Source organism: Zootermopsis nevadensis, unplaced genomic scaffold (assembly GCF_977971745.1).
Source record: "Zootermopsis nevadensis isolate Lab colony 2312 unplaced genomic scaffold, Znev_1.0 Znev_ptg000024l, whole genome shotgun sequence".
Taxonomy (NCBI): Eukaryota; Metazoa; Arthropoda; class Insecta; order Blattodea; family Termopsidae; genus Zootermopsis; species Zootermopsis nevadensis.
The window spans coordinates 15039415-15058687 of record NW_028259156.1 but is presented as its reverse complement, the minus strand read 5'-3'; the positions used below and the strand labels follow the sequence as shown (position 1 = coordinate 15058687).

The 19273-nt window shown below is 39.7% G+C and overlaps 1 protein-coding gene across 7 annotated transcripts in view; it reads right to left on the bottom strand.

Annotated features, from left to right (window-relative positions):
- Positions 1–19273, bottom strand: part of LOC110830921 (uncharacterized) — a 111260-nt gene that overhangs the window by 38030 nt on the left and 53957 nt on the right. For 3 of the 7 annotated variants that reach the window (XM_087355197.1, XM_087355202.1, XM_087355201.1), the window contains exon 3: positions 14568–14659. The exons of the other annotated variants lie outside the window; for them this stretch is intronic. The gene's annotated coding sequence lies outside the window, so the exon portion shown is untranslated. The remainder of the gene's footprint in view (positions 1–14567; positions 14660–19273) is intronic. 7 annotated transcript variants of the gene reach the window in all.

Genomic DNA, 19273 nt, shown 5'->3' with positions numbered 1-19273 from the left:
ATCGCCCTGATGATGGAGGCAGTAAGCACATGTGAAACGTCGGTCAGTTTCTACAACACTGCACTGAGCAACATATCTTCCCTTGATGATTCATCTGTGTGCTAATCAGCAAATATTAATTTTCAATGTTATCTCTGTACCAAATTTCATAATGCTCAGCTGCAGTGAGTGGTTCATTAGCTTTGCTGTCCGAGCCTTATGCTTATCCCAGATCAAATTTATCATACTGCTGTTCTTATCAGAACTGTATAAGCGGTTTATTTACGTGGAAGTCTCCTTCAATGTGTAACTAATACCCACTTGACTGACAATCTAAACTCCTTGTAGTTTCATGCAGAATGATGCATAAAGTTAAAAGACTTGGTCATTAAATCGTTTTGTTTGACAGTTTATTTTCACTGTTTCCATCGTTTTCCCTTCATCCAGAAGTGTGCAACTATCAGCATGCGGGCCGCACGTGTTAAACGTTCCATTGCTATATTTTCAAGTACGTGCAATCGTGCTGTAAACAGTGTTGTACAGAACGTCCCACAAGTGTAGGACCATAGGAGACCTCGGTTATTTGACATTACGGGATATGTAAAGATGGAATAGTTCGAAATCATGTGGATGCTATGGACCCAGCTTGTAAAACGGGTTGCCACAACGACGGCTACCAATAACATGGCCGACGGCCGTCTTTATCTTTGTCTTCCTGCAAGTACAAAATTATTTTATCGATATCGATTATCATTTTTGTTTATGGGCTCGGTTTAAGGCGCACGCGCTGTGAGCAGACATCCAACAACTGCGACACTCGAATGGTGAAAGAATCTTACAAAAGATATTCAATACAATGCCACGTAAGAATGATAAATAGACGGGGTTTCCACTAGTTATTCGCACGCGAAAAAAGAACCTTATGAATATGAGGTTGGCATTCCGGAGAGAACCCTGAGCTGCAATTTGCTCAACCGTTTCTGATCCATCCGCTGGAAATTACACATTTGAGGTTATGTAACGGATGCGTGTGGTGGTACGAAATGTTAAGACATCTTATTAACCACACAAATAATCAACAACCACGTACAATGGAACTCCCCTTTCGTCTGTGGCAGAGTGAGGTCACCGTCTGTGGTAACCTAGTGGATAACATTACTTCCTCCACTGACGAAAATTCCCAAAAGTCCAGAAGATATATGGGCAACAGAAGCTGGAGTAGACGGTCAAAATTAAAATTATGCTTTCTCAGAAATTGGAACTTACTAACGGTTCTTGAGGAAGTGCTATGAATATGGGCGGAGGTTCGTGTTAATCGTGATAGGCCGGCTAACAGCTTAAAAAATCTTCTGTGTTGCCTTCGTGGTTGAGCAGTGCTCCATACACTGCAAAATACATCGTTAGTCAGCCAGACAGCCTTCGTTTCTTCACAGTGTTAGCCGGTCTAACACGGTTAACACGAATAATCCACCGTTTCTCGTAGATACAAACGACTTTGGGGTCGCCATGTTCGTATTTACAGTACATTAAAACAGCCACAACCAAATTTTCTAAAATGTAATATCGCACAAATTTTCAAAGAAATAATTTTAACGACTCTAAGGTTTCCACAGACTCAAGATCGCTTCTTGTAGATTACTGACGTATATTTGGTACCAGGCAGAGGAAAGGTTTGCCATTTGTGCTATGGATGAAAATGAATCATGAAGAATGTACGTGAGGTGGTATCCAACTACATGGAGTTTCATAACATCAATTAACCAGTTCAGTAACTACCCCGGACAGACAGACATACAATAAACCTGTCTTTACTTACAAAAGTAAGAAACTAAAAGTTGAAGAGTTGAAATTTGTATTTATGCTTTGCCATAGCAAAACTGCCGACTCAACGACAAACGTTAATTCGTAGTTTTACAGCATTTACAGTTTATTGTATACAAGCACGCATTAGTATGAACACGGAGTTGTTGATAAATATTCTGGACGTCACATCGTGACATAACTCCAAGCGTCAGTGGATTCATATGAATATTTTGAATGAATAACCAGCTTTCTGTGTCAGGACTTAAAACGTTTCCGAGTACCTGTCAATGGACATCAAAAACTGACTGTTTAAAAAGCCAAATACTGTATACAGAGTATGTGACTTCATAAAAAAAATTCCATACGGAATCATGACGTCAGCACACTGCATCTAGTATCGACTTGACAAGGTGTCATTAAATTGTGCAACGCAGAGCCTGTGGATCGAAAACAAAGAAATATTGTAACGATGCCGTCAATAGCCCATTGTGCCCAGGTAAGCCTGAGTCATTCTCCGTCGAACGTTAATTTAGGAACAACGATTAGCAAAACATTTAATGTTATCGCGATAACATCGAACAGCATGTTCGGAGTCCACTTTACGAAACTGTGATCTATCATATTCACATTTGTGTGTAGGATATTCGATTACTTTATAACGATCCATCAACTGCAGCGGTTGGCTAGAAGTACTGTTTCTTTTCAGAATGGTCTGCAGGATCTTTTGTTGACATTCTTTTCGCCGTGGAACATCGACACGTACGAAAAGAAGCAACGTGAACTGAAGAAGAATCGGGAAAAAATGTGATCAAATATCTTCTGTACTTTCGCAACGAACATTTGCAAAAATACGCCTATGAGGTTTGAAATGTCTATTCGTCTATCCGTCCATTTCTCCCCCTGTAACAACTCGAGGACAGCTCATAATCAAAAACAACTCAATTACCCACAGCTGAAAACAACAGTCCCGGAAAATAACTTGATTACCTTTCAATATAATTCAATGGTACAACGTTCTTACATAAATTATTTCCAAGCGTGTATTAAGTGAATAAAGTTACGAAAAACTCGAGAAATCTGGGACTCCAGGCCTTCAATATACTTGGCAACTGCCCGATGAGGAACACATCCGTGTTGAATCACTACGAAAAATTCTGCAGTCTGTCGTCCTGATAAGAACCAAATAAAAACGCCCAGCTTAAGTACTTTGCACCTAATAAAATAACATAAAATTAATGTCCACAACTTGCAGTCCTTCTCACTAATACGCTGGCTGAACCGCAGTGAGAAATTCAGAAATCACTAGCCCACATAAAGAGAGAGAGAGAGAGAGAGAGAGAGAGAGAGAGAGAAAGTTCACAGAACTGAAGTTACGTGCGAAAATATTTAATTTGAACTTTTTTTTTTGCAGTTAACGAAACTAGAACAGACAGCAAAGCTGAAAGGAGATGCTGCGGCGAAAAAGAAAAACCTTGTTGCAAATTCTCCTGGATTACACCTGCAACTTCTTAAGAGTGGCTCCTGAGGACAAAGAGCACACTTTTTCCCCTCCCGTTTCCAACAAATCCGGTTACACGTTATTGCCAGACGGTGACCTTAACGATTATGATGTACAATATTTTGATGTTTTTGACGGCCACAATAGCAAATAAGTGGTTACGAAAAGACAGAAGGTACTGATGAAATCACTGTTTGTGGTGTGACTGGTGCAAGAACATTTACACATTATACATAACAGCACACCCTCCGCTGTGTTGATGGTGAAATCATCAAGGTTAAAAAGCAATGAAACTCCATAAACACTTAGGTAGCACAGTTTATGATGCATGGTGTTAGAAATTGCAAGGCTCGAGACTAAATAACAGATGTTTTGTTCAGTATTTGTTAACAAACAATTAAAATATTTCGAAGGCAACATGGCAGAAAGGCGTATCAGCACATTTGCATACTCAGAGATGCTTGGTCTATTAATGTAAAACCCAGGGACATATTTCATGCCCAAAGGGCGTAATGCTGATACTGTTCTACACAGAGACACACGCTAATAATGCACATTTGTTTAACCAAATGTCGTCTCCTGTAAATCAACCATTTTTGATACGCCATTCAGGCATGATAGCCTCAAACCTCGGTCTGTTCTTTGGTTTAAATAAAAAGACTGGGTAATGTGTAACGGCAGACGTTTGATAACTCACAAAACCAATTTCCGCGTGTCGGTTCATGGGAACAATCACACTGCAAACCAGTGAACCAACAGCAGTAAATTGTTTGATCATATTCACGAAGACCAGACAGACCCGTCCGTACGAGAAATTTCTTCCTGGGAATAGTATGCCTCCAGGGTAAAGGCAGTCAGACAATGACCACGCAGTGCTGAGCTGAAGAACACGCCTTCACGGTGAGGGCAATGTGCTTCGGCGTAGGACAAACTTGAAGTTTTTTGTTATTTAATCACTATCTCAAGAGGACTTGGTGTCAGAGAGATGTAAAATCACTTTTAAATATCTTGCATATCGAAAATAATTTATATGAAGGCGTTAAACTATAACGAAAATTTAAACACTAAAAAAGGTATCTATGAAGATGACTGTCTGCTGGAATGTGTGCCGTTTAGTCTGGTATAAACTGACCTGACCAACGTTTCAAAGCAGCACGTTGCCACTATCGCCAGGGCGATCCCAGGCATCAGAAAATAATTTAAATATTTTAAATTAAATATTAGATATTAAATATTATTTAAATATTAAATATTAGCAAAGGCGACGAGAGCAAACCACTACAGTGCGTGCAAAATGAAAGCAAACAGAATTTCAAGGGGGGGGGGGGCAGATATTATGGACGAAAAAAGAAAAACTGTAGGCAAAACTACATTTAAATGAGGTACCAGATAAGCGTACAATACAGCGACTGGTAATAAAATTTCGGGGTGGAGAAAGTATTTTCTTGTCTTCCAGAAAGGGGTGGACATCTGCTGCAAAACTTTTACTCAAGTTTTTCTTATCTGAAACTAAAAAAAAGTTCTGAAGTTGCGAGTAAGGCATGTCTGTCTTCTGGGGTGTTGCAGCGTGTGGTATGGTAAAAGATAAACGACTTTTCAGAGGTATGAGATATCAGGGGAATGAGTTTACTAATCGCCCTGATGATAGAGGCAGTTCGGACCTCTGAAACGTCGGCAAAGTACCAGACTACACGGTACAACCAACCAGTCATCTTCGCTACGAGTACTGGCTTCTAGCTAGTTTTAATCTCTACGAAACTGGAAGATGATATTTAAGACGCAGGAAGGTGGCGTTACACTAGCACCTGTACACGTGAACAGGGCGTACGACATCACACAACACCCGGGTGCACAACAGACAGTTCCAGGAACAACTAAGACATCTACTGTACTTCCAATTACGAACCGTGAAGCTGACAAATCACTTTCCCAAGGTTAAGGACTAATGGAGCTTTTCTCTACTCCCCAATATGTGTTCTTGGCGCGCAGAGACTAAAAGGGCAAAACACCGAAAGCGCATGATAAAATTACAAAACTCTAAACTCACGCTTTCTTTGTCCCAAAAAATAAATGTTCGCTTAAGGCAATATCACACGTGCGTTGCTTAATTTGAGAGGCGTTCACGCCGTGTTAAATCTGATAAAACCGTTAATATATGCAAAAGTCCTGTAAAGACAAAAGAATGGCTTTAAATCACTTCGCAGAATTGATAGTCCTGAAACTGACTAAACATGATGGATACGCACTTTTCAAATTATATATTTATCAGATGGTAACCACAATTTATGGCAACTAAATACAGGCTCTCCAAACAAAACTGTCATGATTTTTAACAGTCACTCCCTTTCTCCATATATCTTCTTGATCGATACCGTAAGTACACGCCAAAGACAAATTTAGTTTGACAAACCGAATTCACGTGAAATATTTCTCCGTGCAAATGCATAATATGCAAGCCCGAATGTAGGTCACCACAGAATGAAGGTTACTACAGAATTATATTCACACAGGCCGACTTCTAATGCACAGTTAGGTAGTGTTTGTGCGTGCGTGCTCGTGTTTGTGTGTATGTGCCATCTGCCTTCGTGTCCGTCAGGACACTCACGCGAAAATTGCTATAACATCCACAATATAACCGACTCCATGATACAAACTTTTCTTTTAAATATTAATAGTAACAGTGTCAAGAAATTAACTGCTTTCGTGGAACCAGTAAAATCAATTCATAATTGAACCGTTTTCTAAGACAACACATTAACACCCTATTTGTATACAATACACTTTAATATTGAATAAAAATTTTCTTGGATATTATCCATCGTCTAGTAAATATAAAACGTAAAACGACGTTTCGGAGATGGGACTCTATCTCCGTCTTCAGGTTCCTACACAGTTGGGCCCACTAGATAGAGCTAATCCCTATCTCCGGAGATATATTTACTAGACGATGGATAATATCCAAGAAAATTTTTATTCAATTGACTCTTCACCATCGTCAAGAAGTTTTAGATTTGATACACTTTAATATTATCCACACAAATTTACTTAGTTCTCCCAAGCAGTCTCTTTCTTCCCTCGAGGTTACCCGATCAAACAACTCAGATTTTGAAAGGATGATTAATGAGTAACTAACAAATCACGTGAAAGGCGAAACAATGGCCCAATTTTACGCATTATCAAGGGAAACCACGAAAATAGCTGTCGGGATTGTCGGTTTAAGCCCCGAGATTTTACTCGCGAGATACACAATGAGAAGCAATGCTGACCAATCGGCCGAGATGAAAAAGGATTCCTGCTTTACGTCAACGAAAAGTATGGCTACAAGATCTGGAGCTCAGGACGCACGAAACGTGACCTTGGTTACAGTATCGATATTCCTGGCACTGAAACAGAAAAAATTCTTAGTGCGCAACTTCGGCGGATGTGAACAGAGTACTGCAGTACCGACTGCGGTCTGGCCGCCTCACTCTACGATGGGCTTCTGATGCCTTGATTCCAGATGTTATATTAAGGGAATGACGAAACGAGTATGTGTGAAATAAGCTAGAAAAAAGTTAAAGGCCGGACGTAACACAATGAACTACAACTGTGTAGTCAATGTGCTGTGGAAACACACAAATTTCAAAGGTTCTAGTGGATTTTCCAATAAATAGGGATAATCGCTCATCATCTCTTAGCCATAACGTGGAGATACATCTTGCAATTCCTTCTTCGGGGTTGTAAACCGGCTTGGGGCCGTGGCGGAAGCCGACCTCCACCTCCACACAATCATTAAAAAGCTGTATAAAGACCTACGAATTCCATCTACTTCACCGACTGTCTATGGGTTTCTAGGGGTCGCGATTCAGGCTGTCCCCTTCTTCCGCCACGTTGGCCACAATTGGGGCCAAACATCTGCACTTCCTGGCGAACATCGCCCTTGTGCATTCTGCAGCTGCAGCTGCTGCCCCTCCCCCACACAAAGAAAAACTACGCAACCTACGGCCCGTAAACCGCAAATTTTTGGCCCACAAACCCTCAACGAAATTCGTTAACACCAAGCTCCGGTGACATATTTTTTTAATTTGCCGTCTTTCGTTCCTCGTTTGTTTACCTGGGTACACATTTCCCGCTCTGTGGAACGATACACCAGATTAGGGGTTTTCGTAATGAATTCGCACACCATAAAAAAGGGATACGAGTGCATACATTGCCAATTTAAGGATAATTCAACTCTAAATTCTAATTAAAACTGAATTAAGAGCTGTAGATGTTGGTCTTTTGGTCTTGTAGGCAGATACCAATATTTCGTCCTGAAGATAGGAGTATGTTCCTCCGAGATATTGATATCTATCTACGTAAAAGAACACGCTGCATTAATAACCATAAAAACAACGGTTTCGTCTTCACAGCCGCATATTAGATCTCAATGAATTTCGTACGTTCAGTATGGTCCGTGCTCAGGAAATATTGCACACCCCTGCACTTGGGTGACAGATGTGACCCACTACAACCTTCACCTACATGACGACCGGCTTTGTCGCGTGTAACGGATCATGTACAGTCCTGGGATTGCTCATCTATGCCGCTGAAGCCTCGAGTACTTCTGGAACAGCGGTGAAGCAGTGTTAAACTGCAAATTAATACCTTCAAATCAGTCTCTTGCGAGTTTAGCTTTTAAAAACGAATAAAAGTCGTATAAATGGCGATTAAGACATAAATTCAATTTGGTTGAAATAATAATAATAAATGCGGGGGAAATGTTTCTTTTCTGGCATTGTTGAACACCAAAGTTATTCAGTTCAGAAGCAGCGAGCGAGAAAATTTAAAAATTACTAATCTTTTAGTTCACCGATTCTACATGCTAAATCCAGTAACACGATCAAGTATGGTTTTCCTGCCTGGTCAGTCCGTACTTCTGACTACAGCCAACAATGATTAATGAAACAATTGAAATACATCTTAATCTTGCCAAACGTAACAATGGACAAGACAGCAAGATTCACATTTTTTCTATAACTAGGGCAGAACGCTCCTTTCGGAGCTCCTCGGGGGGGGGGGGGGGTCAAGTTTTTAAAACGCAACCAACCCCCCTTCTAGGGGGTTAGTTGCGTTTTAAAAACTTGCGTAAGAAACTAAACCAACCTCCCCGAATGAGGGGGGGGGGTTAGTTTAGTGTCTTACTCAAGTCATTTGTTTACTCGGCATTGTTGTGTTGGTACAACACAACAATGCCGAGTAAACAAATATAACGTAACATTATTTGATGACGTCATTTTTTGATAGACTACAAATCACGAATTTTTATAGTAGATTCAAGCGAACAAATGCTCTAATTGGACAAGCCAGTTACTGCAAATATATTTTAAAGACCAACAAACTGATTCCAGCTCATAGTAAATTATTATTGTTTACATTCAGGCAGTATAACGGGAATAGATCCAGCTGCGAAGCATAAAGAGTATCTACTATAACAATTTGTGATTAGTCGTTGTCGTCAACCAATTTGTCGTCAAAAAATGACATTATCAACAATGTCAACTATAAACTAACTCGGCATTGTTGTGGAACACAACAATGCCGAGTTTAGTGTCTTACTTAAGATTTTAAAACGCAACCAATCCCCCCGAAGGAGGGATTGGTCAAGTGTTTTAACCCTCCATTCGGGGGGTTTAGTGTAGTTTCTTACACAAGATTTTAAAACGCAACCCCCCCCCCCCCCGAAGGGTTTGGTTGCTTTTTAAAAACTTGACCAGCCCCTCCGAGGAGCTCCGAAAGGAGCGTTCTGCCCTAGTTTTAAAAAAATACTCAACAAAATTGGTAATAAACCAACCAGTCACAACCTTTTGGAGCACATTTCCTTTCTTCGTTAGACTCTGCCACAGTCTGTATCATAAAGCCTGGCTAGTGTCAACGACCTATTTAGCCAGAGAGCGGATTGCGGAGTTTGAATGTTGTTACACTGATGTAATTCAATACTGATGAAGCGAAGTATGGGTAATTGGCGGGGAAGGAATTTATGTCCGATTGCCACATTTCTTCAAGTTTTCGAGTAAGCAGACAGCAAAGCATAGCCAAGGCATGTCAGAAACTGATGGAGAAAGTGATTTATATATACAAAGAGGTTATCGAACTCCGAACTCATGGCACCTCGCGTCACCATGTTTAACTACCTACACTCCTAACTTATATCATTTGTGAAATTTGGACAAAATCGTTCGATACTCTGACATTCTGCTCACTTGCAATATACGTAACTCTATGGATAATAGTCCTTCATGAGTAGCTGACAGTCGATAATCAAATACAATAAATTCCACGCCTTCTATGGAAATCTGGGAGAAGGGCCAACATTATTCTGTTACTGAAAAACATTGATATAAAGAAAAATATATTATATAAGCACACAGCAAAAAATACCTGAATGAAACAATTTCGTACATTGCATTAAAATCAAGTTATTAATGAAACATGAATTGTTTCGTTGTTAAAACTAAATTAAATTTAACAGAAGAACATGAAAATGGATGTGGTATTAGGATTTGAGGTAGAAATTTTATCGCCCTGATGATGGAGGCAGCAAGGACCTCTGAAACGCTTGTAGACTTCTACCAGGTTAAACGGCGCTACGAGCCAGAAGACAGGAATTTTCGTGACTGTGGTACTGATAACTGGAATTTTATACAATTAACATTGACCTGAATGCTAACAAACAACGTATTTGCAGCAAACTTAGTTGAATGGAAAAGTACAGCTATTATTCATTTTCAAGTGAATACCAGTTTTGCTCTTGAAGTGCACAGCTTGGCCTCCTGTCTACCAACTTAATTATTTTCTGCGCCCCTCGGCAAAGATATGGATAGCCGGATTAAAGAGTATAAAAAGTGATAGTGGAACCACGGTTCCGGGGAATTTGACGTAAATACGTCTATACGGAAAGGAAGTTTATATATTGGCTTTATTCTAAATATTTCCTTTATACATGCTTTACAATTGAGATAATTTTGATTAAGACATTGATTAATCAACTTCAATTAGTTACGCTTAAAATGGGTCTGTGGTCGCTGAATGTAATGTAAAGTAACGTTTCCTAGGTAACATAACAATGAAGTTACACTTTTTCGTTTCCCTTTTTCGTTACACTTTTTTGCCGAATGACCCTTCCTTATAGACGTATTTACGTCAAAAAATAAAGCTGCTCAATTGACGTAATGCCTTCGTAATTTTCTAGTGATGTTCGTGTGTAAAATTCCCCGTCGCAGTGAAGTCTGCGCGTTACGTAACAGAAGGTAAGTTATCAAATTCGACCTGATTAAATAAAGGAAATATAATACAGAAAGATGATGAAATGGCCAGTGTACTCGTTTCTAGCTAAGTTCGCGCTTGCGGACTTAGGATTTGCATTATCACCGTTATCACCGGTAGAGGTGCTACCAGCCACTGCGTTGTAACACAAAACACACAAAGTGCGATACCGAACGTAAATAGAACAAGCGGAAAGAAACACGTGTATGGGTTGGCCACACGTTCAAGCTGGGTAATCACAGAATCGTGAAAAAATTACATTATTTAACGACGTGAGATGTTACGTTCTCATGGCAGCGAGTGTGATGATGGCTGCCTTATGGGTTGTTGTTGTTGTTGCCGCAAGCAGTCTGGTAGAAGTTTACCGACGTTTCAGACATGCCTGCTGCCTCATCGCCCTGATAATGGTGGCAGCAAGCACCTGTGAAACGAAGATAAGCTTTTACCACACAGCACGGCGAAACAACCTAGAAGACTACAGCAGAGTACTCTTTTGAGACCGAAATTGGTGTCAGGAATTTCCTGAAGTAGCAATGAGTATAACCCATAAGAGATCGAGTAATAATGATAAACAAATAAACAGAGAAAAATGTATAATAATGAGCTTTTGAAAGAAGGTTCTACTGTACGTATCAGAATTAAATCGTTTGTTTGTCTACAAATATCGTTTTTTTTTAAACATCAAAGACTACGAATTACATTTGGTATTCAATGAGAAACACTTAAATAGCTGCTGGGAAATAGTTTTGAAACAAAGTGATTTCAGCTACAGACACCAGCCTTCTGTTTCCATCGCCACAAACCGTTCTTCTCTCCCCGTCTAGCGTTGCCAAGTTTCGCGGTACCGGAAGCGAAGTCTAAAGTCGGTCGCTCAGGCCGTTGACCCAGGACAAGGTTGTCACTAACTACTACTGACAAGAATCCAACTTCACACCAGTCACCCACCATCTTCGAAAACCAAACATCCTGCTCCACCACGAAACAGACACATTTCGCCGTTTCTGAGCCTCAAGATAACTAAAAGACGTGTTAACTTCGGCTTTCAGAATTCAGCCACGTCGAATGTTGAGAATTATCCAATATTAACCCATTCTCTGACCAGTCAAGGGAAATAAAAGCTATTGCACAGCTGTGGTCATTGACGCAATTTCGTAAATGCAAGCAGAACCATGTTTAAGCGGCCGTTACACTGGTACATTTATTGCACAATTATTCCGTCACTGATAAACCAAACAGAAACATAACAACCAACTATTTTTATTGCAGAATTGTGATTAGTAAAAGTCTTAGGTTCTGACGGCTGTGTACGCTGGTATGCAAACGTAGAAATACATACCTTTAGCCCTGAAAATGGGGTGACTACCACCGAAATGTTGGCATCTACCTTCGAGTCTACATGGCGTCACAACCCAGAAGAACGAAAAACGTCATGTAATGGCTGATGTTTGCCAACCTGAATTGTTTTCTTTTAAAACCAGAACTATCTTGTTGCTCCAGTAATTAACTGTTAAAACAGAGAATGCGCATCTTAATGAATGAGGAAATTCACGCTTCGTTCTTTCGTGGAATGCCTTTCACAGGGCAGTAAGGCATATATTTAATCGTTTATCGGAGCACATTAACGTCTTCCTAATTCTACATCCCGTGAAGCAAAGCTACCATAAAATTTCTCGCAGCTGTCTACCTGCCATCTGGTTGGCCGTAGTTTAATCTACACACACACACACACATCGTAAAACATCACCGCACGAAGGATGAAAATGAAATTAGTAGTGAAAATATAAAGCATTAGAAACAACATACATTAAAAATATTTATTTATTGGGAATTAATTATAACCATAGTAACAGTTCGGAGAACACAATTCGTCTTCAGGCTGCCAATTAAAACTGAAAAGCGGATTATTTTAACAAGAGCACCGGCATATTACGATGTTACAGCATAACAGCAGCTAACTCGATGTCTTGCCTTCATATCGGCAAGTAAACACACAGGAATCATACGTTACACCATTCACTTCTGTGGCAACAACAGGTGAACCATCGCGACTTCTCAAGTCTTTCGATACACATAAATTTTCCACTCACAACACGTCAACAGGACCTTCATTTTTCACTCCTCTCAAGTGAAGAAGCATCATATGATTCACGTTCCCTCCCTCAATGTCTTTTATGATCAATTATGCTAACGAAATCTTTCTTTCGACATAATTGCGTTGGAAAGTGTGCATTGTCTGAGGTATATTTGATGTACCAATACTTCTACAATTAACTGAGCTCCCTTCTACACATGATCGGTTGTCGCTGCACTGAAAGATTTGCATTGACACTATTAGTGCTGTTAGTGGTCGCTTTAATATCGTATACAAAACAATAATTACGCATTAATTCACGCAGATGAACCAAAAGGCACTAAGCCTAGCGAAATTATGTTTTGTCTCGATAAAAATTCATTCTGATTTCACTACATATTACGAGGGTCAAATCAAGGGGAGTGAGATGGGAGGGGCATGTAAGCATATACGATTTTAGTCAAAAAATCTGAAGAGATGTTACTGTTTCAGAAGCGAGGAGAGGATCTTAGAGAAATATGACGGGGGGAGGGGGGGAGGAGGAGGAGGAGGACAGGGTCGAAGCCCGGTGGTCGGCTCTTGTTAATATGGTTCTATAAATTGCGGGGAATTATTTCTCTGAACGACTGTCAGCTTCTCGAGAACTGTGGTAAATGTAAGGGTCCGTAACCCGCAATACGCCACTTTTTATAACACAAGTCTTCAGCTTTTGTTCGGAATTCATTTTTAGATACCCAAACCGTGTACTAATCAAAACATTGCTATCTCTAATTATCAAAGTCCAATTAAAACACATCGACTTGCAACGAGAACAGATTGTGACATGTGTCGAGTCGCCTTTCATTCTTTTAAAGGTGTTATGAGGCAATCCATGGATCCTTGGATCGTGCATGGCTGCACGCAAGCCAGGGTCACGACACAAGACCTAAGCTTCAGGCCCCGCGTGTGTCTCATGGTCAACACCGTGCCCGGATATGACGTACTGCCTAGCTGCTGGCCTCCAACACTGCCTGACGCAATATCCAGCCACACATGGTGCACTGCGTAGGAACAATGGTATCTGATCGCCAAATGAAGTCAGCTACACCATAAGGACGAATCAGGGCCATGGATACTTCACACCATTGGTTTAGCAGTGTTCCGAAATTATTAACCAAAGCTGTAACATAGTATGACTACAAAAACTTCAGATATCTTACTGACTGAAAATGATTCTCGTTCGGTACGCTTTCGGACAAATGTACCGAGAGCTTCGTAGAATAAATGAATAGGAAATAACACGTCACACTGTCCTTTATCAACATTATCTGTTTCTAGAAGATAATTATCAATCATTATTTCGTGTCGATGAAATCAGATAAGTCATTGGCAGACCAAAACGTCGATAAATCTTCCATCAACGTGGGGATTTCTCCTAGATAACACCCACATCATCTTAACGGTAATCTTACTTAATTCGACATCGCTGTCACCAGCTCAGACTGTTGTGCGTCCGTGAACGCGATGTAATTTGATCATTGTTATAAATATCTGATAGGAATGGACACGGAGTAAGAGAAAGGGGTGGAAGGTGTGTAGTGATAACCGCGTATTGTTCTGCGCCATTCAGAAATATGCCTGTTTTTACAAGGTGATAGACACTGGATACGCCTTTAAAGACCTCTACTGAGAAATAATATTCCAAATTAGAATGGCAGAGCCGGATCGAGGCGTAGCCAAGTATGGAAGTTGCCTAGGGCAGTGGTATTCAACCTTTTTTGTTCGCGCACCCCCAGATATAATTTCTCTTAAGTTTGTACCCCCAAAGTTATTGGTGTATAATTCAAGTTATACATAGTATATAATCTACATCTAAAATAAATTAAATAAATTACATTACTGATTATTCAGTGTTTATCATAAAATAATATATATTTTTTAAATTTCACGTACCCCCTAAGATGTCTTCGCGTATCCCAGGTTGAATACCACTGGCCTAGGGCATAGCGACTTGTAATATTTTTGATACCAGCAAATTCCTCACTCTGAAAAAATCAATTTTTGCGATATGTCAACTAAGAGATGCAAAACAAATGGCAAAATCACTTTCATGGACATATGTCCTTCTAGCAGTCAGTACGATATTGCAAAACTATTAATTTCCATGATGTAATTGATGAATATGCATCTGTCAAAGTAATAAATTTACAATGTAAATTTGCAATTGTACATGAAAAATGTTGAAGTTGTACTTTATGTTACGTCTCTACACTGTAAGCAAATACAAGTTTTCTCTTCTCTTCAGTTAGAGGTAAAAATTGTGCTTGATTCGAGGCGAAACATTCCAACCTCGCCTATGGCGCACACATGCTTGGTCCTACCTCTGTAAAACAGCAGTTTCATTTAAAAATAGGAAATCACAGATAAACATATTCCTTACGTCTGCGCACTTCTTACAGTTGCTATGATTTTTTTTTATTTATCTATTACGCACACAATTTTCTTAGACTTGGGGGAAATTTTCCAATGTTGGTAACCAGTTTTATTTATTGTACGCTTCATACAGTCAAAGAAAATGTATTACAATGCTTCAGGTAACGGATCGGTAAAACAAAGAATGGTAAAATGTAAGAATAAGCCTGCTTACACACCGGAAGAAACTTTGTTTGCAAACCTGCATAATTTACAGTTTACGAACAGTTTCCTTGAAGAAACTCCACCTTTGTGACGCAGTTTCATACAATTTTCATGTATAGTGTTAGTTACTATTACAGGGAAATTCCATACAATGCAAACAGTAGGCGTGGGCCTGGAAGTTGAAAGTAAACTGAACATATTATGAAATTAACTTATGCCCTGCAGTATCATAATGTACAAATATACGTAATTCATGGTTCAGTCATTACACACGATTTCGCTCAACATGAAAATTATCGAATGAAATTAGAGTATATCTGTATCATTTAACACCGCATTCCTTTGATATGGCATTAAGACGATAATGAACTGTTGATCAGTAAAGATTTTTGAAGGAACATCCATACCTTTATAATGATATCGTCGTAGGAATTCTTAAGAGTATGAAGTTTCTCACCCCAAAATCCATTCCTTGACGTTGAAATAAGTGTACAATTTGTCTCGCTGAGGAGAATATTTGGAGCCAAGATAGAATGTCGTACACTGAAGGAGGGAGGAGAGAATTTCATAAGAGCTTCTTAATTTGTACCCCTTACCACATGTTAGGCCTTTTCTTCAGAGCACATACAAGCATGCCTTCTCAAGAGAGGCATATGATGATCTTAGACATAAAGACTTGAGCAAATTCATCAAAAATTTACGCAAACAATATTAAATGTTTAGTCATAGATGTGGTTAAATATAATTCCACTGTATTAATAAACACACAATATCACTGTGACTAAACAACAGCCCACGTAGCTCATTTAAGGCCAATTAGAAGGACGGGATGTGTAGCACTACGGCGAAACCACAAAGTTAATAAAAATTTTAGTCCAAAAACCTGTCTGAAGTAGATGGTAAAAAATGACGCTTAAAGAAACAGGGTATGTTTAAACTGGAATAAACTGGCTCGTGAAAGAGTTCAGTGGTATAGGCCCTTGTGAACATGGCAACAAACCTTCGACTTAAAAAACTGAGCAACTATCAGTTTATCAATGTCCACTCTGCGCCATGGAGTTACTTAAAATTTCGAAAAACTGGACTATCAATTAGGCCTAGGCCCATGGTTCTGTGTCATCGTATAGCGGAGCTAAATGAGAGTAAAATTAACCTTAACGAAAGAAATAAGGTCTCAAAACATTCCTAGAAAATTATTATCGCCCATATGTACAGGGGCACACAGGCGACAGACAGCAAGCATGCATTTACAAATTTTAGTACATTTTTAATGATAATTTTATTACAGTTTTGGCATAACAATCACAGCAATTACAGACACCTTATTAATCTATGTAAACACATAGATATCCAATGCATCTGGTACAGCGTTTCCTTATTCTGCTGAACGGAAGCTAACAAGTGTCGTAACACGTAAGCGGAAACATTCATAACAGATAAACAAAGTGTTCGTCATCCACGGGAACATACTCTTCGGAAGGGAATACTGACCACGCTGAATTTGACCCTTGTTACCCCGGCAGGATGCGTCCTCAGGATATGAACTGAGGAAAGGGCCTCAAGACATGGAGGGCTGATGCGAATATTTAAAAAAAAACGTTGGCTGCCGACAAAAGATGGTCATCCAGTTCGGGGCTCTAACTCCTCATCGTAAAAATCCAACACATTACAAAATGTTACAAAGGACCTCGCGGTATTGAACCTTCGGATTACATAAAAGTGCAAACTTTCTTGACTACATGAGCGGTTTCGAACTTCAAAAATGATTTTATGATCCTCTGTTCGACGTCACTTTCTGTCATGTCATAAAACGGAATTTTTATACGGCAGATAACTGACGGATACATGACACCAACTGACACATCTCTGAGGACAGAGCCTGGCAAACACCTTTCTGGTAAAGCGTCGCACTTCCCCACAAGGGACGTAGAAGCCAACTACAACCTCTGGCAGAACCTCTTGACCACTACCTCGAAGTTAGATTTTCATTTTCTTCATGCGAGCAGAGGAGATGAGGTGACAGTGAATTGCACTTTAAGCTTACTATTACAAAGCAGAATGAAAAGGACATTGTTCGCAACGTTTATTCCCATCGTTTCGTAACTGGAATATGCATACAAAAGACTACGGGCTGGCTGCCTCTTCTGAATGCAAGAAACAGCGTAAAGACATGTCTGAGGCGCAAAACAAGACACGGAACCGCTAAAGTTGTAGATTTTATTTAGTTTATTTAACGACGCTTTCATTAGCTAAGACTATATAGCGTCTAATGAGAGGATGATAATGAATAATGAATCTGAAAGTTGTGGAAGGAAGCGTTCGTGGTCTTATTTAAGGTACTATCCCTGCATTATCCTGGAGGGACTGAGAACCACGAAAAATCTCACTCGGGATAGCAGGTTTTCGGGCCGAGATTTGAGTCCGGCGACCTCCAAAATTCGAAGCAGAAGTGATTACCCATTCGACCAGGACGTTCAGTTTAAAGCCGTTGACTCATGCTAACAAGAAAGGCAGCTGAGCTGATCCATCAAATAGCGGACGATAAAGGCAAGATTGTGAAATTATCATTTTTATCTGAAACACTAATTATGAACTTTTTTTTTATATAAAGAGCTGTCGCCATATGCAGCTTCCTGTGTGCAATATCAAATAGAAGTGAGATTTCAGGTTCTCACGGCAGCGAGATGACTAGGATATTGCAAGGAGTTTTCAGAAGTGCCTGCTGCGTCCATTATCAGGGCGAATGCTCTAGAAGAGTGAATACGAGAAGGAAATGGTTTTTAAACACTGCTTCAGCAAACTGATTACGTACATCAAACCACACAGACGCTAGTGGATCGAAAGTTAAAATCGTACGCAATAACATGGCGATAGTGCGTGAAAACGGAAGGAAATGAAAAGCCAAACTGATAAGCGTTTCGTAAAGTTTCCTGTTGCACTGCTCGTTATAATGTGATAACAGATGGGCATGGGATTTCCTTGGAAGAAAATACGGTAGCCCCCTAGTCTTCGTTTTGCGTTGAAATTATAAACACATACACCCTTCACTTACTATGGTCTTAACGTTTTGCATGCCTGAACACATCTCTTACGTTACAATCCTTTTAAAAAATAATGTCTACATTTGGAAAGTCCTTTAAAGTTTCATGCAACCGAATTGAAGCATACTCATCCACTGAATGTGGTATTGTTTTAAGAAAAACACATCCAACTCGAAAAGAGGTTTATGATTAAATTAAGTGAGGGATAAAACAGATTTAACCTGTCCATGTTCCGAAACGCTGAAGATCAGAATGGTATGCCGGTTTCTTGTATGGATATGAAATGTGGTATTTTATTATTAGAGAAGAACATCGTTTGTGACTATCTGACAACGACCAACCGAACATACAGTGTTCAAGTTTAATTTTCACCAGAAAAATATACTTACATGTACACTTATTTACAAAACGTATTAGACGCAACTTGTTTGCGTTTTACGTTATGCCAACAGCAAAGAACTGTCATAAATTCGTGCTACCAACCTTCACAAAAATAACAATTTCCGCTTGCTGTAGACTTTCAACTGCGTATCTACTGTACAGATACTTTTTAAACAAACTGTACTTGGAGCTAAGAAGAATACAGTGAGCAGTTTAGGATATTACGTAATGAGGAACATGATGTTTTTTTTATGCAGACCATTCAGCACTGAAACAACGCAGATCTGAAGGGCGCTACGAACGGCTGGACACGAGTTCGAAGTCTTGAAATTTAAATACTCGGACCTTAGAAGTGGCCTTATCCTGGCTGAAGTCTTCGCGGGCGATACGCCGTGTAGGCTACGAAATTAGTTTCTGACGTTTCGGAGACTGTCTACGCAACACGGAATTTATGTTGATATGCGTATTTTCGTTTCTGTTTTACGTCTTGCGTAGAGACCGTGTATTGAGTGGATTCCCTGTACAAGTGGTGTTACCACATATCTAAAAATTCATTGTTCATGAATTATTCGGAATCGCCACAGGACCTAAACCTTGATA